At 36.7% G+C, this 21358-nt stretch overlaps 1 protein-coding gene across 3 annotated transcripts in view; it reads right to left on the bottom strand.

Annotated features, from left to right (window-relative positions):
• The window catches only part of CSRNP3 (cysteine and serine rich nuclear protein 3), a 203176-nt gene that overhangs the window by 142537 nt on the left and 39281 nt on the right, over positions 1 to 21358 (bottom strand). For all 3 annotated transcript variants that reach the window (XM_032286595.1, XM_032286600.1, XM_032286596.1), the window contains one exon: positions 17311 to 17396. The gene's annotated coding sequence lies outside the window, so the exon portion shown is untranslated. The remainder of the gene's footprint in view (positions 1 to 17310; positions 17397 to 21358) is intronic.

The following is a 21358-nucleotide window of genomic DNA, read 5'->3' as shown; positions in this document are numbered from 1 at the left end:
GATGTAAAAGAAAGTTATACGATGTTGACAACTGGAAATCAAACACATGTTGAAGAAAATTCCTTAAATGTTCACATAAAAAATATACCATATTATCCTGCTTTGAAAAATCATTTTGGGGAAAATAAGAATTTTAAGAAATTATTTTAGGTGTTCTAAATTACAGTTCCATACATTAGTTTTTATTTTTCCTCTTACTGAGAAATATCTCATACTATACATTTACTTTTGATTTTTAAAGGTAATCATGAGTGATATAAAAATAACTTTATTTCACGAATTGTATGCCTCAGAGTAGGAAAAAATTTTCCAAGAGTAACACAAAATTTTAGATATTTATTTCAGCTTGATGTTAAAAATCTAAAGAAACAACAAAATTGGAATCAGCTGTGCTTAAAATAAAGCAGCACCAGGAAAAGACAGTACTATTATATTTTATAAGAAAAAAATCCAAGACAGACTCCTAAATTCATCATATTCATGAAGACTTTTATAAAAAACTAATTAGGAGAGGAAAAATTCCTTTCTAACTATCTCTTGTTATATGCAAATACATACTTTGAACACTACCCTGAAAACAACACTGAAACACATATATCTTGTAAATATTTGATTCATTTTTGTATCCATTCATCCTTACATAAATTATAAAGATGATTTTTCTTTACATTTTTCTGTACTCCTTGTCTGTAATTGTAAATAACTGGAGTTATAATTTAAAATTGGGAGAGCCATTTGCTATATGATAATCACATTTATTTCATTGGAATTCTCTCTGGTTTAGACTTCTGGACCCTTTTTTTTCAGATTAGTAATTGAAACTGATTGACAGATATCCCAAGGCATATATGAATACTATACAAATTACAGCACTCATTGCAAAAGGAATTTTAAAAGGACTTTTGTAGTTCTGTGCTTGGAGAATTGAGGTTACCAAACATACTTTACCTTCAAAATTTCATTTGCTTTAAAAAGAACTGCTCCCTTTTGTAAATCCTCATAGATCTTCTAGTCTATGACAATGTTGCATTTTAGTTACATTTGGCAAACTATAAAGATACATCTGTTAAAACTTTGCATTCCTCATTTTTAAAAACATTTGCAATCATGAAATTTCTCTTAGCATTAATTTTCTTCTTTTTTGCTTTGCATTTCTTTCTCAAATTCTTTCTCTCATACACATCAAGTTTAGTAGGCAAGAGAATTCTCTCTCGTAATCCAAATCTTTAAACACTTCACAAATACCTTTATAAACAGAAATAGAAGTTTGCTAAAATTGTAATTTCGGTTAAATTCAAAAAAGTCTGCTGTGTGCCCAACACTATGCTGTATGTTCTGAATAAATCAGACATATGTCTTTTCTTTGAAAAACTTCAGAGCAAGGGTATTCTAACATTTTAAATCATACATTCCCACCAGTTTGAAAAAATGTTTCTACATGCACTCCTATGCATGTGTGTACATATATTTACACATAACATAATATATTATTATTTAAGTGAATTAGTCTGTTTTCAATCTGCCAATAAAGACATACCTGAGACTGGGAAGAAAAATAGGTTTAATGGACACACAATTCCACGTGGCTGGGGAGGCCTCACAATCATGGCAGAAGACAAAAGGCACTTCCTACCTGGTGGTGGCAAGACAGAATAAAAGCTTGTGCAGGGAAACTCACATTTTTGAAACCACCAGTTCTCATGAGATTTATTCACTATCATGACAACAGGACAGGAAAGACCTGCTGCCATTATACAACTACCTCTCACAGGGACCACCCCACAACATGGGAGAATTCAATATGAGATTTGGGTGGGGACATAGCCAAACCATATCATTCAGCCCCTGGCCCCTCCCAAATCTCATGTCCTCACATTTGAAAACAAATTATCCCTTGCCAACAGTCCCCCAAAGTCTGAACTCATTTCAGCATGAACACTAAAGTCCACAGTCCAAAGTCTCATTTGAGACAAGGCAAGTCCCTTCTGCCTATGAGCTTGTAAAATCAAAGGCAAGTTAATTACTTCCTAGATACAATGGGGATACAGGCATTGGGTAAATACAGCCATTCCAAATGGAGACATTGGCCAAAACAAAGGGGCTTATAGGGCCCATGCAAGTCTGAAATTCAGTGGGGCAGTCAAATTTTAAAGTTCTAAAATGATCTCCTTTGACTCCATGTCTCACATCCAGGTCACACTGATGAAAGAGGTGGGTTCTCATGATCTTGGGCAGCTCTGTCCCTGTGGCTTTCCAGGGTGCAGACTTCCTCCTGGCTACTTTTATGGACTGGTGTTGTGTGTCTGTGGATTTTCTAGGCACACAGTGCAAGCCATTAATGGATCTACCATTCTGGGGTCAGGAGGACAGTGGCCCTCTTCTACTGACTCCACTAGGTGGTGCCCTAGTAGGGACTCCATGTGGGGCCTCTGACTCCACATTTCTCTTCCACACTGCTCTAGTGGAAGTTCTCCATGAGAGTCTCAACGCTGCAGCAAACTTCTGCCTGGACATCTAGGCATTTTCATCCATCTCCTGAAATCTGGGTAGTAGTTCCCAAACCTCAGTTCTTGACTTCTGTGCACTGGCAGGCTCAATATCATGTGGAACTGCCACAGCTTGGGGCTTGCTCCCTCTGAAGCCATGGTCTGAGCTCTACATTGACCCCTTTCAGGCATGGCAGCTGGAATGGCTGAGACACAGGGCACCAAGCCCTTAGGCTGCACACAGCACAGGGACCCTGGGCTTAGCCTATAAAACCAATTTTCTCCTAGGCCTCTGGATCTGTGATGGGTGGGCTACCACAAAGGTCTCTGACATCCCCGGAGACATTTTCCCCACTGTTTTGGTGATTAACACTTGTCTCCTCATTACTTGTGCAAATTTCTGCAGCTGGCTTGAATTTCTCCTCAAAAAAATGGGATTTTCTTTTCTATTGCATTGTTAGGCTGCAAATTTTCCAAACTTTTATGCTCTATTTCCCATTTAAAACTGAATGCCTTTAACATCACCCAAGTCATCTCTTGAATGGTTTGCTGCTTAGAAATTTCTTCCACCAGATACCCTAAATCATCTCTGTCAAGTTCAAAGTTCCACAAATCTCTAGGGCAGTGGGAAAATGCTACTAGCTGCTTTGCTAAAACACAACAAGGATCACCTTTGCTCTACTTCCCAACAAGTTCCTTATGTCCATCTGGGACCTACTCAGCCTGAATTTCATTGCCCATGTCATTAGCAGCATTTTGGTCAAAGCCGCTCAACAGGTCTCCATGAAGTTTCAAACTTTCCCACATTTTCCTGTCTTCCTCTGAACCCTCCAAACTGTTTCAATCTCTGCCTGTTACCCAGTTCCAAAGTCCCTTCCACACTTTTGGGTATCTTTTCGGCATCACCCTACTCTACTGATACCAATTTACTGTATTGGTCAGTTTTCACACTGCTGATAAAGACATACACGAAACTGGGCAGTTTACAAAAGAAAGAGGTTCAATGGACTTAAGGTTTCAGATGGCTGGAGAAGCCTCACAATCTTGGTGGAAGGCAAAAAGAAGCAAGTCACATCTTACATGGATAGTGGTAAGCAAAGAGATAACTTATGCAGAGAAACTCTCATTTTTAAAACCATCAGATCTTGTGAGACTTATTCACTAACATGAGGAGAGCACAGGAAAGACCCACCCCCATGACTCAGTTATCTCCCACTGGGTCCCTCCCATAACATGTTGGAAATATGGAAGCTTAAAGATGAGATTTGGGTGGGGACATAGAGCCAAATTATATCAAGGCGTAGTATATAAATTGTATCACACAAAAACGTAAAAATTAGACATGATAGCACAACATAAATATAAATACTGATATTTTAAAATTTACTTCCAGAAGATCTTCTGGCTCACTCCATAGGTTACCCGCATTCTGCTTTTGAGTTCACTGGTATAGAGGTGAAGATAGCATGTACATAGATAATCCTCAATAAAGTTGTCATTTATGTGATTAACAGTAAATGAAAGGCGCTAAACAGGAAAAGAGGTCAGAAAGGACTGTCTGGAGAAGGGACACTAGAGACAAGCCTTTAAGTATAAACAGGAGCTAGTCACACAAAAAAAGGAGGAAGAGAATGAATAGAGAACATTCCAACCAGCACAAGCAATTTAAGTAAAAGCAAAAAGGTGTGAAGACAAGAGGGTGTTTATAAAGGAATTCAGGACTAACAAAACGTAGAATCAGAGATGGAGCAATGATGCTGAAAAAGAGTGGGGAAAGCAGGTGATTTTTAAAAGTAGCTTTGATCTTATCATTGTATGGAAAATCTTCGAAGAAATTTAAGAGGCTGAACGAAGGTCATGATCAGATTTTTTTTTTTTGGATTAGCCTCTAGGCAGTTGTATTGGGAATGGATTTGAAGGTATGCAAACAGCACCAGAGAAACTCATTGGTAGCCTCGCCCTATATCCAGCTGAGAGATGAAGAATAACAGAATTAATGTGGTGGCAATGAAGCTGGAAGGGATGAGTAGTAACATGAGGAAAGAAACCAGTAGAATTTGGTAGTGATTTTCTGGAAGTGACTGGTAAGTAAGAGGGAATAATCTCAGTTACTTTGTAGTTTTCTAATTTAGATGACTGGCAACTTTTAACTGAGATAGTGAATACAGTGCAGTGGCAGAAAAAGATTTAATGTTTTGGGGAACCTCCATACAGTTCTTCACAATGGCTGTGCTAATTTACATTCACACCAACAGTGTAAAAGTGTTCCCACTTCTCCACAACCTCACCAATACTTGTTATATTTTTTTCTTTTTACATTAGCCATTCTGACTTGTGTGAGGTAATATTTCATTGTGATTTTAGTTTGCATTTCTGGTTTTTTTTGTTTTGCACTTTTAAAATGTAGAATACTTTTTCATGTGCTTATTGGCCATTTTTAGGTCTTCTTTGAAAATTGTTTATTTAGGATAAAAACTCTCAATGAATTAGGTATAGAAAGAATGTACACAATACACAATACATGTACAATGTCCACAACACAATACAGGCCAAATATAAAAAGCCTGCAGCTAACATCATACCTAATGGTAAAGTTGAAAACTTGTTCTCTAAGATCAGGAACAAGACAAGGATTCCCACTCATGCCACTTTATTCAAATAGTACTGATGGTTTTTTCCAGAACAGTTAGACAAGACAAGAAATAAAAGGCATCTAAATAGGAAAGGAAGTAGTGAAATTGTTGCTACTTGCTGATGACATAGAAAACTCTAAAGACTCCACCAAAAACTATTAAAACTGATTAACAAATACAGTAAAGTTACAGGATAAAAATTCAACACTCAAAAATCAGTAGCATTCTTATAGATAATTTAAAGAAGAAATCAAGAAAACAATCTCAATTGTAATAGTACCAAAAAATACTTAGAATAAACTAACCAAGGAGATAAAAGATATGTGCACTGAAAACTATAAAACACTGAGAAAAGAAATTGAAGACACAAATAAATGAGAATATATATACCTTATGTTCAACTTTTCTAGAAACGTATAGATTGGAAGAATAAATATTGTTAAAAAAAAATTCCATACTACCCAAAGAGATCTACAGATTTAATGCAATCCCTTGTATTGGAATAAAAATTCTAATGCCACTTTTCACAGAAATACAAAAAAAAATTCTAAAATTCATATAGAACCACACACACACACAAAAAACAAATAGCCAAGACAATCCTGAACAAAAAGAACAAAGCTGGAGACATCACACTACTGTTAACAGCATCCTTCGGGTGTCACTTTTCTGGCAGGAAACCTCTGTGCCAGTGGTGCCTTTGCCTGAGTTTTGCTTGATCTCACTGGGCTCATTCCATCCGATCAACCTGGCAGGCTGCACTCAGCTCATACCACCAACCTGGATCCCACGCCTACCAAGGGTGAGTCAGGCATGGAGCAGCAAGGGCTGTGTGAGCAAGGCTGGGGGTCGGGCCACTGCGTAGTCAGACACTGGCTGCTGCAACAGGGGGTTAGCTCCAGGTGCTGGTGGTATTGGCAGCCTGGCCTTAGGCCTTGAGGCCCCTCCTGGTCTAGAGGTGGGGCCTCACCGGGGACCCACCCTCTTCTACCCAGGAGTCTGTCTACCTCCTGCGGTTGTTCATGGTGCCCAGGGCATAGGGGCCAACGGACACCTGGCAAGGACAGTGTCAAGCTATACTCAGCCTCTCATCAGTTTCCCTCCTCTGCTTGTCAGTGCCCAAAGTCTGCAAAGGGATGAGGCAGCAGAGGGCTGGTATGTCGGCACTGCCCCAAGCATATGCAAATCTGGACTAGCTATGACAGCAACTGGGCTCTGCCCCAACTTTGTTCCAAGATTGGAGTGGGCACGGACAGGAGGGAGAAGTCAAGTAGTGGGAGCAGGAACTTCTGAGCCCATGAGGGCAGGGGTGGGGAAGGGCCTTCCCAGGTTCCCAGGAGTGCAGGATCTACAATCATGGTTTGGGCAGCTGCACCTGCACTCGTGGTGTGGGAATAAAAGGCTTCTGTTTGCTCCATTAAGCAGGAGGCATGGGTCCAGAGCCAAGATGGGCAGCTGCAACTGCACCCAGGAGGGCAGGTCTCCTGCCTGTTCTGGCCCACGAGCACAGGGATGCCCAGATCTGCAGTTGTGACTTGGGTGGCTGCAGTGGCTCCTGGTGAGCTCCTGTCCCAACTTGAAAGCAAGGGGGCTGCACTTGTTCCCTTTCCTGCCTGACCATGGAGCATGCAGGCCCAGCTGCACACCCCTGTGACAGCCGGCATGATGGCAGTGACCACTCCAGACAACCTGCTGCTGCTATCATTACCTGACTTCAAATTATGTTACAAAGAAATAATAGTAAAAACAGTAAGGTACTGGCATAAACATAAAAAAAAATTGACCAATGAAACATGATAGAGAAATCAGAAGTAAGCTAAAAAATAATCCATGGTTAACTAATATTTCATAAATCTGCCAAGAACACACAATGGAGAATAGACAGTCTCTTCAATAAAGGGTGTTGAGAAAACTGGATATCCACATGCAGAAAGATAAAACAACCTTTATCCCTTTATCTCATATTAGTTACAAAAATAAACTCAAAATGGATTAAAGACTTAAACCTAAGCCCTGAAACAGTAACTGTACTAGAAGAAAGCACAGGAAAATGTCATGTAGGAAAACACTACATGACATTGGTCTGGGCAATAATTTTTTAAAAATCTGATTCTAAAAGATCAAGCAACAAAAGCAAAAGTACACAAAGGGAATTGTATCAAACTAACAAGTTTTGCAGAGCAAAGGAAGCAATTAATATGGTGAAGAAATTATCTGTAAGGAGAAAATATCTGCAATCAAAACATCTTATAGGGAGTTAATATCAAAATATATAAGGAACTCAAAAAACTCAATAGCAAGAAACAGATAACCTGACTAAAAGAGAGGCAAAGGACTTAACATTTCTATCAACAGTATATAACAGTGAAACAAATATGTAATTTAAAAAGTTTTGCTAATTTGATAGACATAATATTACATCATTTTATTTCCATTTCTTTAACTACTGTTGAGGATAAACAGTTTTTTACTGTTTATTAGCTCTTCCTCCTTCTCTCCCTCACTTTTCTCTCTCTCTCTTTTTCTCCTCCTTCCCTTTCTTTCTCTCCCTCTCCTTCTCTCTTTCTATTACTCTTTCATTTATTTTAGCCCATTTTTCTACTGGGGTCTTGTTGATGTTCTCATTAATTTGTGGATGTCCTTAAATAATAAGGCTACTCAAATTCCATGGTCATCTATGAAATAAACATGCTTTAAGTAGTTGCCCATTTATCTCTTTATGTAATTTACAATTGTCCATCGCTTCATATTCTATACTTTACCTATTTTTAAAAGTAATAGTTAGATGTGTTTTCAGGAAATCTGGAGACTACTGAAAAATACCAAGAAGGCAATGAATGGAATCTATATCCAACCACCTAGACATACCACTTTTATTTTATGCATGTATGTGTGACATTTATATGTATGTACATAAATAATTATCCTTTCTTACATGCACATACATCATTTAAGAGTATAAATAGTATCATACTTTAAATGCTGTTTTCATGAACTTCTTTTTCACTTACGTTTATATTTCAGAGAGCTCCCCAATAATAAAATATGCTGTGAAAACGCCATTATTTAATACCTCAGAAAATTTACTTTGCATATTTAATAATTTATTTAATTACTTCCTCATTTTTGAACAGGCAGATGTTTCCCATTTTATTACTTTAAATATTATCTCAATAAACATCTTTATACACATTGCTTTGTGTTCATAATTATTGCCATAATTTCTTTTTATATTTGGAATTCCTAAGTCAGAGAGTGTGCAGACTTTAAGATTTTAAGACACATAATGACAAATAGTCTTCTAGAAAAGTTGAACCAAATTCCTGGCCCATCACTGTAGTATAATATGGTCCATTTCTCCACATCCTCATCAGCGTTGAATGCATTTATGATGGCCTACATTGAGTGTTTACAATGTGCCAGAATCTATATCTACTTTATTGATGAAGTATCTGAACATTTCTAAAGTCTCAGCAGTTTGCCTAAATCCCCACAGATAATTAGACAATGAGTATACTCAAAGTTCAAAAAGACCTTAACAATGATGCTCTGTCAATATGCTATATTGTTTCCCAAAGCTTTATATGTTCAGATGGCCATTATAAAGCAAATGTTTTTATTTATTTATAATTGTGTTGAGTCTTTTAATTTTTAAGTTTAGAGGTCATCAGAACTTTTTCTGTGAAAAGCTCTCACAAGTCCTTGCCAATTATCCTAATCAGATTCATATTTCTTTTTAATGCTATCTAATAATTCTTTATATTTTAATAATATTGGCCATTTGTATCATATATGCAGTGAATATTCTTTTAAGCATTTTATTTTGAAAATAGAATTCAGAGGATTTTCTAATGTGCATAAATGAATTTTCCAATCAAACTTTCAGCAGGCTTTTTTGTAGATATCAACAGCTGACTCTGAAATTCACAGTGTAATGAAAAGGAATTAGAATACCAAAGCAATTTTGTAAAAGAAGAGGACTCACACTACCTGATTTTGAGACTTACTATAAAGCTACTGTAATAAAGACAGTGTGATAACAGGAAAAGTACAAATACATACATCAATCATACACAATAGAGAGACCAGAAATATACCTGTACAAATGTGATTGATTTTCTGACAAAAATGCAAAGTCAATTTAGGGTATAAAGAATCGTTTTGTTTAAAAAAGTGAGGAAACAATCAGATGTCTGTAAGTACATAAGTAAAATAGTGAACTTCAATCTCTTACATTACCTAAAAATTAGCTCCAAATAGATCATATGGCTAAATACAAAACATAAAATCATAGTACATTTAGAAGAAAATATAGTTGAAAATCATTGTGACCTTGGTTTAAGCAAAGACCTCTTAAATATAACATCAGGCAAGGGGAGGTGGCTCATGCCTGTAATCCAGCACTTTGGGAGGCTAAGGAGGGCAGGTCACTTGAGGTTAGGAGTTCAAGACCAGCCTGGCAGGCTTGGTGAAATCTTGTCTCTGCTAAAAATACAAAAATTAGCTAGGCAGGGTGTCACATACCTGTGGTCCCAACTTCTCAGGAGGCTGAGGTAGAATAATTGCTTAACCCAGGAGGCGGAGGTTGCAGTGAGCCAAGAGCCAAGATTATGCCACTGCACTTCAGCCTGGGAGACAGAGCAAGATTCTGTCCCCCCCCGCAAAAAAGAAAAAGATATAACATCAAAAATCATAATCCACAGGATAAAAAAATTGAAAAACATAGCTTTATCAAATTTTAAAACTCTGAAAGAACATGGTCAAGAAAACGAAAAAGCATGCCACAGACAGAGAGAAAATGTTTGCAAATCATGTATTTCCTACAGGATTTTTATGAAGGATATTTATAGAGAACTCTCAAAACTCAAAAATAGAAAACAACTTAGTATAATTTAGGCAAAATATTTGAACAAATACTTCACAGAAGAGAGCAAACAATGGTGAATAAGCAGAAGAAAACATGTTCAAGGTTATTATTCATTAAGAATATGCAAATTAAAACCAGATTGATAATTAGAATGGTTAAAATAACATAAACAAAATAAAAACTGATAATACCAAGTGCTGGTGAAGATATGGAGCAATGGGAATGTTCATCCATTGTTGGTGGGGATTTAGGATGGTATATCATTTTTGGAGACAATTTTGCAGTCTGAGAAAGCTAAACATACACTTACTATGTGATACACAATCCCGCTAGGATATTTGCCCATGAAAAATAAAAATTTAGGTTTTCACAGAAATTTCTGCATGGATATTTATAGCGGCTTTATGCAAACCATCACAAGCTAAATGACCTAAATATCTTTTAGTGAATGGATGAATAAACAAATTATGGCACATTCATACAAAGAAATACTACTTAGCAATACTAGAGAAAAATCATTATTACATGCAAGAGCATGAATGAATTTCAATGCATTATGAAAGAGGTCAGATGGTAAAGATTACATTCTCTGTGTTCCATTGAAGACGTTCTAGAAAAGGCAAAACTAGAGTGACCTGGAGTAGATTAGTTGCCAGGGATGACGTAGGGATAAGTTGACAAGGGGAAGTGCAGGGAACAGTAATGGAACTGTTCTGTACTTTGATTGTTGTGAAAGTTACATGACTCTGTACAATTGTCAAAACTCACAAAATTGTAAACCAAGAAGTATAAATTTTACTGTTTATAAATTTAAAAATGAATAAATGATTTTGCTTTCTTGCATTGCTTAGATTTTTTCCATGCCAAAGTCACATAAATACCTATAAGCTATTGAATCGATTCGATGTTCAATAATATTTTTAAATAGTATTTTAAATTGTTATTTAAATTTTACTTTAATATTGTGTAATACACAGATCACATCTTATTTTTCCCCAAGCAAAGAATTGTTCTAGTACCATCTACTCAATAAGCCATAGTTCTTCCCTCCTTCCAGTATTTGAATTGTCTCTTTTATCAGACACTAATTACGTGCACCTCGGTTTGTTAATAGACTTTCCTTTGAGAGATTCTTCATGGACTTATGATTATTTTGGCAGTGCATTTTATGATTTGCATGTATAGAGTGTCTGGTTTTGCACTCTATTCCATTTTATTGCTCTGATGTTTGCATTTCTGTGTGTCCTTGTTAGGCATTGATACCCTGCAGACTTTTAGCATAACCTGTAATTCTGTAGCTTAGCTGAAGAAAAGGGTTGGAGGCATTGACCTCTATGTCAGTAACAAAGTCATAATAGCAGCTTTGCTTGATTAGGAAGAACAGGACAGAGAGAAGTGCAATAGACTGAAGATGGATCTCCAGGGAGTCCCGCCATTTGAATAGGAGTAAAGTATCAATAACTTTTGTGGGCATGTCGTTTGACCTCTATAGTATTTACTGTTTTCAATGAGCCAACTTCATTCATTTATACTACCTGTAGCCACCTATTAGGGTTTGAGTTTGTGATTTGTGACTCTCTGATGGAAGAACAGAGACAGAAGAGATAGTGAAAGAGGTCTTTACCAATAAGATCCACAAGATGTCAGGGAAACCAAGAGGGAGCGATACAACAGCCTAGGGAGGGAACATGAAGAAAAATGTAGTTAACAGTGTCAAATACCCCTGAGAGGGCCAGTCAAGATAAGGGCTGTGGGTCATCTGTGCCTTTAGAAAGAGCATGCTCTGGTAAATGGGGTTAGAAATCAGATCGCACTGTGCTGCGGAGTGACTGAATCTTAGAAATTGGAGATAATGAATGTAGGCTACTGCTTGGAGAGCTTGAATGAGTTGGAGACGACAGAAAGCCCCTCCAACTGGTGGTGAAGAAAGAGTTTGGTTTGCTTTTGTTTGTCAATTTGGTTTTTTGGACAGGAGTGTGAAGAACATGAATGGCTGAAGGCAAAGGGCCAGCAAGGAAGAAAAAGTTGGAGATAAAGGACAAAAAAAGAGATAATTAATGGCAAAAGGTCTCAGCCTCAGTGATAAGAAGTAAAATCAAACATAGGCTTTGCCTTGAATAGCATGAAGGACTCCTGAGCCTTCTTAGAGATTGGAGGACAGAAAGGATGTTTATAGACCTAGTCAATTCGATGCTGGAGGAAATTGCAAAGATTCGCAAGTGGTTTCCACACAATGACCTCAATTTTCTTGTTAAAATAGCAGGTGCACTAAGAGTGAAAGGGAGAGATTGTGTGGCTTGAGTGGGGTAATGAACTTTTGAAATAGTGGCCGACCACAGTCAGAATGAAAGGATTAGTGAATACTATTGAGGGACTATCTCAGATTAGAACACCAGAAATCTGCAGAGTGGTGTAATTGCTCCCGTAGCACTCATGAATGTGAGTACAAGAAAGGATTCTCTATAGCTTGGGTTCATGGTTGCATGTACTGTGTAAGAAAGGAGTTGCTGGAGAGCTGTGGGTGGCAAGCTGCTGGTGTCCAAACAAACTTCCAAGCACAACTAGGATACATGGAAAGATTAAAGGCACTAAAAGTCTAATTTTATTCTAAGCAAAAGAAGTGAAAGGAAAAGAGTTTATTGCCTTTGTACCCTAACTTCACCCCACTGATTACATTAGTGAATGCTATTGAGGGGCTGGCTCAGTCCCAACGTAATCACCACAAGGATTACATTAGGGGTAAAATTAGGTTACACATGTAATATACTCTTTTCCTTTCACTTCATTTTTTTTTTACCTTATTTCTTCTTTACCATTGTTTTCCCACTTATTTTACATTGTCTTATTATTTTGTAAAACATGCTTTAGATACAAGGCCAAGTATAAGCAAATAAAAGGAAACTAAAAACACAGATGACCAAATAGAGGTGACTGTTACTTAAGCAAGGGAAACTGGTGTTTAAAGTGTATCTGTTGAGCTTTTTTCTTTTTTCTTTTTTTGAGATAAGGTCTCACTCTGTTACCCTGGCTGGAGGGCTATAGTGCAGTGGCATGATTTCAGCTCACCGCAACCTCCACCTCTCAAGTTCAAGCGATTCTCATGCATCAGCCACCTGAGTAGCTGAGACTACAGACGCACACCACTACGTCAAGCTAATCTTTTGTATTTTTTTTGTAGAGATGGAGTTTTGCCATGTTTCCCAGGCTGGTTCCAAACTCCTGGACTCAAGAGATTCATTCCCCTCCACCTCCCAAAGTGCTGGGATTACAGGCATGAGCCACCATGCCTGGCCTTGCTGAGTTGTTTTAATTGAAGTGCTGGAGGTGCTCAGGAGGCTTTGTGGTTCATGTAGTAGAGTGGATGGAAGTTTATGGAGATCATAGAGGTTAGGGTTGGCTCAAGCTTCTCAATCTGGGCTAATTTTGCCCTGAGGGGACATTGGTCAATGTCTTAAGACATTTTTATCATAACTAAAGATGAAGTGCCAATGGCATTTGGTTCCAGAAATGCTGCTAAACGCCCTACAATGCAAAGCACAGCCGTCACCGCTCCCCCAATAAAGAATTACCTGGATCCAAATGTCAGTAGCGCTGAAGTTAAGAAACCCTGGATTACATAAATTATTTGCAAGAATGATGGATGAATAAGAATGCTAGGAAATTACTTGGAGAACTTGAAGACAGGGTCAGAGAAGAAAGAACCACCTGGAGCATGTGCATGCCAAGTAATGTAAGGTTCGTGTGGGTATTGGTTTGTGAGAGAATGCAAGAATCATTAATTGGAAAGATCCATGAGGAACTGGATTTGTGGTACAGAGTTGCAAATGATTACTGGGTTAGCAATTTTGTAAAGCAAATGAAGGGAGCATGAAAGCAAGGGAATGTAAAGAAAGAGTATGCTATTTTCTACTTGTTTTTGAAAAGTCAACTTTCAGTTATCCTCAACTAGAGTTTCTAGCTCCTTCCATTGAAGTTTCCAGATGAATACAACAAAGGTCAATATTGGTTTGGAAAGAATCTATCCCTAACAGAGAAATGTTGCATGTGAAGTCTTTGCCTCATAACCTTCACCAGTCTCTGCAACTCTAATTTTCTTTGTCTTTCTTTGTCTTTCTTTTTCTTTCTTTCTTTCTTCCTTCGTTTTTCTTTCTTTCTCTTTTTTCTTCCTTCTTTTCTCTCTCTCTCTCTTTCCTTTTTTTGGTTTTCCTGTAACAAACAACACAAGCTGCCTTTTTGTGGTTAACCTTACAGAGCTAACCATCAATTCTTTCCACAATACAGCATGTAATAAACACTCTCTGCTTTGTTTAATTAAGAAAGAGCTTCCTCCAGCCTGAGAAACAAGTAAGAGTTTGTCTCTACAAAAAAAATTAGAAAAACAAAAAATTACCCAGGTGTGGTAGTACAGCCTATAGTCTCAGCTACTTGAGAGGCTGAAAAGTATCACTTGAGCCTGGGAGGCTGAGTGAGCAGAGATCCTGCTACTTTGCTCCAGCTTGGGCAACAGAGAGTGACCTTGTCTCAAAGAAAAAAAAGATAGATAGATAGATAGATAGATAGATAGATAGATAGATAGATAGATAATAGATAGATAGATAGATGATAGATAGATAGACAGATAGAGCCTCTAAACAATTGTGAGCTTTACTTCATATTTCTTTTAATAATCTAATATTGGACACATTTCCTTTAAATGATATACTGCTTACTTACAATATCTGTCTTTTGGAAGACTGAAAACCTTGCAATACTTAATAGATTTTGAAATCTCTTAATTCAAATTTTGTTTTGTTTATTTGCATGACCAGATATTTACATTGACTTATCCTCAATGAAAACAAAATAACTCAACTACTTTTTCAGCATACAAAATTGGCTAAATCTCTCAATTCCAACCAGTAAAGTCAAGGCTGAATGACTTTTAAGATAACATCACTTTATATGATGAATTCTAAACTATAAATGAATTGCAAGAAAACAGGCAGGAGTATTTGGGCCTTCATCATTTCCAGACTCCTGTGCTCAGAACCAAATATTGAATGAAAATATTCCAACCTGATTACCATAAAAAATCCTGATCACTCATTTGTTAATGATCGCACAAAATTGATTTGATTTCCAAGTCTACATATTTTCTAATAAAAATGCACATAGACCTATGCCTTTAATACTACATCATTTCATATACTTGTAGTAACTATATCATCATTTCTAAAAAAATAATATTTTTTTCTTTCTGGTGAAACTGAAACTGATTTTATATACATTTACAACATGTATCTTAATTAATAATGATTTAGAAAACTTACCATCAGGTGTTGTATTTCATCACCTTTGTTTTTAGTTGGTATTATGTGAACAAAAGTGACATCTATCTCTTTTGTGTAAATTATGTAGTGCAAAGTTATTAGGTTTATTTTAAAATTCTACCTCTACTTATACTGTCTATTCCCTTTCTTTTTTCCTTTTTCTCCATGGTACTTACAGCCATCAAACATAATACATAATTAATTTTGTTTTTTTTATTACCTATTTCCATGCACTAGAATGTAATTTCCACTCAGGCAAGAATATTTTATTCACTGCTGTCACTCCCCAGCAATCCCCTCATACCCCTATGCACATAGTAGGCACTTGACAAATATTTGTTGTATGATTATGGTTGGTTATATAAATTAATTTAGCTACTTTCCTAATAACACAATGAAGCAAGGGATATCTTCACTGGCTTTTCAAAAAAGAAGTCTACTATTTTAAATTACTTTACTTGCATTAGGTTCCTAAGACACTACCCTTTTAAAAAGCTTTTCTTGAGAAGCAGAGGGCTGTGCAACTTCATTTCAAGCTGAGTCTGCACTCCCACCCATTTCAAATCCCTGTACTCACCTAGCTACTATTTGCATATGATCCCTTACAGACTTATAGCATTCAATCCCTTTCAAATCTACATGTCTTTCTAGGTTATTGGGGAAACGATTTAATTTTCTGGTGAGCTTAATAAAGAAATCCAATGTACTTGAATTTAAAAAATGTTGTCAATGCCACCTTTGTTCTTTTCATAAGTGATTGCACAGTATTTTCTATAACATTAAATTTGCAGTTGTGGCAAGAGACTTTTCTTTCCTAGAATCCCATATTTCTTACTTGTGCTGTACTGGAAGAGCTACTTTAATAAAACATCAGTTGGGTGTGGGTTGTAATGGAGCAACATTCTCACTGGTATAAACTCTCAATATTCTAGGCTAATAAGAGCTTTAATGTGAAAATACAAATAATCCCCAAATAATCCCCATTTAGCTTTAGAAATAATTACTTACACTTTTTAAATCTGGCTTGTCTTTTTAATTATGTGTTGCTTGAGTTAACAGTAAAATTAATTTTTGTGTAACATATTGGTTGGGAAATATTTGAGAATAGGGACCATATCTTATTCATTTTGCAAGAGCCATAGTGTTTTGCCCATTGCTTTGCATATGGTAAGTTATAAATAAATTACTATACCCTTGGAAGTATGAGAAAAAGATACAGATATTGAAGACATGTGTGCCCAAGACAATCCAAATGAGAGATAACTATTTTTTTCATTTAAAATTATGAATATTTGATATTGGGCTCCACAATATAAACACATCAAAAATCTTGTACTTTTTCAAGACATTCCATTATACTAAACCACTTTAACCTACATTTATAACTTTTAAATGAATATTGTACATTAATTTGTTATTACAATAAACTGCTTAATAATGAGTAGGCACATTCTTCTTTTCCAGTTATATGATCCTAAACAACTTAGAAAAGATTCCCCATATCCTCCTATTCCTTCATATTAATCGCCATTTTATTGAAGCCACATTTTCCAATGATAGCATTATTTATTTGGCTGTAGTTAAAGTAAGTCAGGGAATGGAATTCAAGTAATTTCGGAAGAATTGCTGATTAGCTATCCTTCTAAACTATGTGTATATGTGTGCATATTGCAGCCAAAGATACAAAAGAAATGAAAAATTCACTAAATAGGTTTATATTTAACAATCAGAAAGAAAAATTTATAGAAATGCCAAATACTTATTTTTATGATAATAGTACTACCCTTAGAAAATGAAACAAATTATAATAACCAGTAGTTATCTATTAAGACAGTTTTTTTTGTCCCTAATGAAAATAAATTAATTTTTTTTAATCTTGAGAACACTTTGTTTAAAACATGTATTTTAAGTAAGACAGTTTTTTCTTATTATCCAATTACACATCAACAACTTGAAACAGATGCACAGGTAAAAATCTGTAAAAGCATGATAATAATGATGTATAAACTGCTGACCTTGAGATCTCAGGAACTCCGGTATTTTCCTGAAGATTCTATGCCTCTGAACGCATATTTTCAGTCTGTTATTTCCTCATATTTTCCTTAAAAAAGAAAATTCATTTCAGTATGTTATGTGTTATGTTTTCAAAGAGTAAACTTACTATAAAGGTGCCAATATCATGATTACATAGAAGAAAATCAATAGAAATCTTAAACTATAAGTAAGGCATTAAATATAGAACTGAATAATCATATTGTATATAATTTAGCAAAGAAAGAATATTCTTCTTATAATAAGGCTCATAGTTTAACTCATTTATTTATCTGGTTTTCAATTAACAAATATCATTTGTGACAATAAGTTAAAGATATATCCATTTTATTAACCAGCATTATACTAGACTTAAGCAACTTTCTAGGCTTTAGGAGATTCATATCTTCAAAACACACAAAAATCCAGGGAAATCAATCAAAATGTTTTAGCTTTTGACAGTCAAAAATCACAGTGAATATTTGTTACAGTTCTTGATTTGTTTGATTTGTTTAAAGGAAACTATTTATTTATAAAAGTAACTCAAATATTTATGGATTCATATTTTAAGATAACTTAGGCTTTAAGAAAATATACCAAATATTTTTTTAAATAGACGTATTTTAACAAAAATGTTGTTCTTTAAAATTACAGGGCCATCATTAGAAGTGATTAGTGCAACAATTTAGAGAGATAATAAAATCCTGGCAGTAATATGCTTTCTATTTACCCAGATGAAAATGCATATGATCACTTTTTCTAAACCACTACTGAATTTCCACTCTCATATGTTAAGATGATATAACCAAGTCCATATAAAAATGTAAAAATTTTCTTTAAAAATGAGGTAGAGAAGCTTGTTCATTTATTATGTTTCCATAGTAGGCAGAACAAAGCTATCATTGATCATAGCCAATGACAATAGCTAGTGTAGAAATTCTACAAATATGTTACTGTACTTGAATGAACAAGTACCCTATACATGTAACTTATGCTTCTGTAATTTGAACAAATAAAATATCACAATCTTTAAGAAAAACATTGTCTCAGGCAAATTGTGCCTCCAGGAGTCTCTTTTTTCCTTTAAATTTTATTAATATCTACATAGATATGCTGGGATAAAGATTTGGAATAAACTGAATTATATGCAACAATAGCTCAGAAATATTACATTGTGATTGGAATTACAGAGCCAATAAAGATTATTGAGTCAGTTTGGTTCTGAGTAACCCCAGATTTGGTAGATGAACTTAAGATGAACTTAAGGAAACTCTGAAAAATTTGTTCAAAATTTAATTTTATTATTTTTAATAATTTTTAGATTTAAAAAAAATTGACAGATAACATTGTATGTTTTTATCATCTACAACATGTTTTGAAGTATATATACTTTATATAATAGTTAATTATAGCTAATTGATAAATATACTACCTCATATAGTTATCATTTTTGTGGCGAGAGCAGGAAGCAACCTCTCTGTTTACATTTTTCAAAAATACAATATATCATCATTAACTATGGTCACCTTGCTGTACAATATTAGGTGTAATTTTAAATATCTTAAAATTCTATTGAGAACATTAGACATTCAAATGATGGCATACTGAAGACCACAGAAGATATAACTTGAATCACACTTTGCACTTATTTTGAGGAACATTTAAGAATAGAGCTTTTCCTGTTTTCTCTCTTAAAGGTGAATATGCTGAGATTACAGTCCAAGAAATTAAAAACCAACAAGCAAGCAGCAAGCAAGCATACAAACTGATTTTCAACTGTTTGTGTCCACTGTATATAGACTTTAAAGTTATTAAATATTTGTGGCCAGGCACAGTGGCTCATGCCTGTAACCACAGCACCTTGGGAAGCCAAGGTGAGTGGATCACTTGAGATCAGGAGTTCAAGACCAGCCTGGCCAACATGGTAAAACTTCGGCTTTACTAAAAATACAAAAAATAGCTGGGCATAGTGACTCATGCCTGTAATTCTAGCTGCTCAGAAGGCTTAGACACAAGAATTGCTTGAACCCAGGCTGCAGAGGTTGCAGTGAGCCATGATTATGCCACTGCACTCCAGCCTGAGTGACAGAGCAAGGCCCTGTCTCAAAAAAAAAAAAAAAAAAAAAAAAAAAAAAAAAGATATTTGGATATTTGCAACTAAAACAAAATAACTAAATTAGATGTTGAGTTGACTATGTCTATAAACAGCATTCATAATTTAAAGTCAACTTTTCTTGTTAGTGAAAATAAATTCCCTATTACATGTAATTTCTACTTATTAGGGTACCATTTAAAATTTCATTCTAGAAATAAAAGTTTCTGCTGCTATAAAAAAAAATGGGGATGCCATTTCGTTCAGGCTCCCTATTTTACAAATAAAAACACTTACTATATTTGTGACCTGTAACTAAACATAAAGAAAAAATTAGATGTTTTTGACTACCCATTATTAAAGTGAAATTCAAAAACATAGTTGTATCTGACAGCCAAGTAAATATAAGACTTTCTTTAGGCATTAAGATATTCTATTGAGAAAAGCAAAAATATTGAGAAATATTATGATCTAAATTTACATACCATAATTAACCTGTAATTTAGACATAGGCAAAGGTACCCTGGTCTATAGAAGAAAAGGATTCAAACTCTAACCTGTTTGATAGTCAAGGATATAAAAATAAATCTATGCATAAAACTGACCGTAACTGAGGCCAGTGAAGCCACTAGGGGGAAGTCTGCCAAAAAGGAAGAAGGTGTCACTGTGTGTGCTGGTGCAAGCTTGTAGCCCCAACTGCTCTGGAGGTTGAGATGGGAGGATCACTTGAGCCCAGAAATTGAAGACCGGCCTCTAAAAAAAAGTTTAAAAAGAGGAAGAAGGAGGAGGAGGAGGAGGAGAATGGGAGGAAGAGGGGAGGAGGAGCAGGAGGGGAGGAGGGGAGGAGGGGAGGAGGAGGAGGGGAGGAGGGGAGGAATGAGGAGGAGGGGTGGAGGAGCAGAAGGGAAAGAGGAGAGGAGAGGAGGAGGGGAGGAGGAGCAGAAGGGAAGGAAGGTGAGGAGGGGAGGAAGAGGAAGGGAGGAGGAGAAGGGAAGGAGGAGGAGGGAAGGGGGAAGAGGGGAGGAGGAGGAAGGAGGAGGAGGGGAGGAGGAGAAGGAGGGGAGGAGGGGAAGAGGGGAGGAGGAGGAAGGAGGAGGAGGGGAGGAGGAGAAGGAGGGGAGGAGGAGGAGGAAGGGAGGAGGAGGAGGAAGGGAGGAGGAGGAGGGGAAGAGGAAGGGGAGAGGAGGAGGAAGGGAGGAGGAGGAGGGGAGGAGGGGACGAGGAAGAGGGGAGGAGCAGGAGGGGAGGAGGAGGAGGGGAGGATGAGGAAGGAAAGAGGAGGAGGAGGGGAGAAGGAGAAGGAGGGGAGGAGGATGAGGAGAGGAGGAAGAGGAAGGGAGGAGGAGGAGGGGAGGAGGGGAGGAGGATGAGGGGAGGAGCAGGAGGGGAGGAGAAGGGGAGAGGAGGAGGAGGGCAGGAGGAGCAGGAGGGGAGGAGGAAGAGGAGGAGGGGAGGAGCAGGAAGGGAGGAGGAGTAGGAGGAGAGGAGGAGCAGAAGGGAAGGAGGAGGAGAAGGGAAGGAGGGGAGGAGTAGGGGTTGGGAAGAATAACTTATTCAATACAAAGTTTCAAGTATTTGGTATCTGGTGCTCAATGCCTATTCTGTGCACAATGCGCAGTAGTTGAAGCCGGCAATCATTCCAGTTTAGCCCCTGTGCTGGGTGGATATGACTTGGGGACACTGGCTGTGTAAGACTGTGTTAAAATAAAGTAGGTGTGCACACATGTGAGAGACAGAATTTAAAAAATTGTTCTAAGATCTACAGCGCCTGCTCTAAGACAACTTTGTAGAGGAATCATCCTGAATAATGCACCTCAGGAATATTGGGGGCAGCTACTCGCCCTTTGCAAACCCCCCTGGGCATGTCACGCAAGATCAACAGGAACTGCCATTTTCCCTGAAATCCTGTCTTTATGAGGTGATCACAACCAAATTGGATA

The sequence above is a fragment of the Sapajus apella genome, unplaced genomic scaffold, assembly GCF_009761245.1.
Source record: "Sapajus apella isolate SASKATOON/1434 unplaced genomic scaffold, GSC_monkey_1.0 scaffold18, whole genome shotgun sequence".
Taxonomy (NCBI): domain Eukaryota; kingdom Metazoa; phylum Chordata; class Mammalia; order Primates; family Cebidae; genus Sapajus; species Sapajus apella.
Note: the sequence above shows the minus strand (reverse complement) of the source record. Positions and strands in the feature narration are given on the sequence as shown.